A 3,172-nucleotide genomic window follows, 5' to 3' on the forward strand; every position below is an offset into this window, starting at 1 on the left:
TTGAGTCATGAATTACTAGACTTGTGGATTGAGATTCTCGTCTAGATAGTTCGTCTGCTCTTTCATTACCCAAGATGCCACGGTGTCCTGGTACCCAACACAGCCGGTAGCTGTAAGTAAGTTCTTCCAAAGCTGTTCTACACTTGAGAACGGCCTCAGATTTGATGGTTTTAAGAACCGCTTGACTATCCACGAAGATAGTCACCGGATCAACGACGTCTGCATCCAGACTTTTTATCAATTCCGCTGTCTTCCAAGATACGACCATGTCCACAGGTACGATTTCGCCAGAGGTTTTGTTCATACAGCCTTAGGGCGCTACGTGCGGCCTGACACTTAATGCTGAGGCCCAGAGGCTTAAAATTCAGCCATTCAGTATATTGCATCATTTACCTAAAATCGGACGAAAATATATATGGGAACTATATCTAAATCTGAACCGTTTTCACCAAAACCTGACACATGTTGGGCTATACGAAGTTCAGTACAATGAGCAAAATGTTGTGCCACTCGGCATAAATTTGACTCTTTGGTGCACCATTTGCTAAAAATCGATATTTTCGTTCGATGTTTAGCAAATTGTGCACCAAAGAGTCAAATTTAGACCGATTGGCACAACATTTTGCTCATCGTACTGAACTTAGTATATATATGGAGTATCCTAACTTCAGTACAACTATCTTTTGTGCAAATCGGACATTGGTCGACACTCATGTATTTTCATATTCTGTTCTCTCTCCACTGGCTTAGAGACAAGTAGAAGGAGTGGTATGGAGGCTAGTACCTAGTCGATAGCTATGCAAATACATTCAATTTACAAATAAGTTTATTATATTCAGTTTTAATCGATACATTATTTGTCATTATAATTTGTTATAACATAGAATTGGCAGCATATTTCGCTTTCAAATCCTTATCCGCCTCACAATTATATCTTTTCCGAACTTCTGAATGCTGTATTGAGAAGAAAGTTTTTTTTCTTATTTTTATTCTCTTAACTATTTGAAAATACTCTCATCAAACCCTTTAGAACAGCTCGATTGTCTATTTGTATTAGCATATCAATATTTAATAAAATATTGCAAATTAAAAAAAATGTTTATTACAACCAGTAGTCCGTTGCTTTATAGGCTATTTGTTACGTTTTTCGTAATTTGCATAACTATTGTTGTCACAAACACCTATGTAGCAGGCAGCATTCTATTTTTGGCTTTGTTTAGGCGAATAAAGAAACGTTATGCCTCTATATAAAGTAAATACAAACTATTTTGTTAACCCATGAATGGCTGGGTATTTATGAATCGTTTTAATTTTGATAATATTCCACAATATGCCAAATAAATCCTAATAAAGTAGGTTAACCCGGTAAAAAGTTTTAATGTCAATGACATTTTAATATTCATCTTGCTGTTGTATCTATTTTGTTGTGTTGAGAAAATATAGGGCAGTTTTTCTTATACAAATTCAGGGACTTATATAAATACACAGTGTGACTAAAAAGTAGTTTCCACGTCAGATTGGTCTACGATACGAAACGACCCGAGTCTTACTCGGTTAACGTCTGTCACCTCAGCCCATAATTTCCACATGAGAGGGGTTTTACTCGGTCAACGTCTGTCACTTCAGCCCATTGTGTAAAAACAATAGGGCTGATACAACAACAAACTCAGTCCAATAAAGCCTTTTTCTTATATTGAAATATTTAATGAAAATCATAAAAGAGACAAGAAAAAGGTGTTAAATTCGTCCGGGTCTTACTTTGTATAGCATTCTCAATTACATGAAATGGAGTTTCCAATCTCACATGGATGTATATTACACTGAAGTGAATGAATCTTTATATAGGGAATATAAAAAATTTAACTAAATTTCCGTTCCGGAATTTTTGGTGTTAAAGGTGCACCTCGCACAGGTAGGGCGGTCGTCAAAAATGTCGATAAAATCGGTCGTAACATCGCCCAGAAGCTAAAAATCAATCATAAAAATATTTAAAACCATTTACAATTGACCAGAAAAGGTCAGAATTGGCCTACATCCTTGCATTCGGGAGATACAGTACATTCTTTCGGAAAAAGTCCAAAAACAAGAAGACCAAATGAAAAATCGACAAAAAAAAATCATTTCAAATTATATTATATAATGTTCATTCTGTTGTGAGTGATATATTTTTTGATAAAATCTATTCTCTACTACTCGAACAATCGATTCGATGCCGATATTGATCGATATCTTCTCACATACTGCAAAAATATTCTGGCCTTCTTCAATAAAGGCTTTCGAAGTTGAATCGTTCCTTTAGGTTAATTCCCACTTTTTGCGTTTTTATTTTAAATATTTATTTATTTTGAGAATTATTTATTGTGTTTTATTGTTCCCCAACTTATTATATATAGATATGTGCTTGCGATACCATTATTTGGGTGCTATACTTAAAAGTGTACCGATATTGATAAAATTCGGGAAAAAGATTTTCCACATAGTAAAATATCCAAAAATCAAATTACAGCCGATCCGATTGAAAAAAGTGAAAGAAAGATCGTCTTAGAATTCTACCTGATGCCCCCAGTCAAAAAGGCAGTGTATAAAACACAAACAATCTAGTTAACAAATATCAGCATCATTTAATGGTAGATGCTGATCAAATTTCAAATAATTATTTTATGTGAGGACCTCGATAGAGTCACAAGTTGAGAGACAGAATCAAAACCCTAAACCACAATGTGTGTGTTGCATTCCATTTGAAACCCCCTATAAGTATTCGTTGGAGATCCCATAAGCATATCGCTGGCTTAACATGTAAAGGCAATTTTTCTAGAAATTGAAATTCTGATTCATGAAAAATACATCGTTTTAAAAAATAAAAATGCAATTATTGTTATTGTTGACTCTCATTGGGTACAAAATCTCCGTATCAAAAAGTAGCCCTCATTATTCGATATTTTGTGTACGTTTTTCAATCGAATTGTTTCTAATATCATAATATATCTCAATATTTAAGATCGAGCTTTACAATTATACACATGGATCCTCACCCTTAGGGGTTTTTTGAAGATTTTAATAATTTTTGGGGTTATAGTTTGATAAAAAGTTTTTTTTTTCGCAGAAAATATACATCTACGTTTTGGTTAAACAATTTGTTGTTAGAAAATATTCAATATAGGATCGTGATTTG

Source organism: Musca vetustissima, unplaced genomic scaffold (assembly GCF_032173495.1).
Source record: "Musca vetustissima isolate MV318-11 ecotype Yass unplaced genomic scaffold, APGP_CSIRO_Mvet_v1 utg61216, whole genome shotgun sequence".
Taxonomy (NCBI): domain Eukaryota; kingdom Metazoa; phylum Arthropoda; class Insecta; order Diptera; family Muscidae; genus Musca; species Musca vetustissima.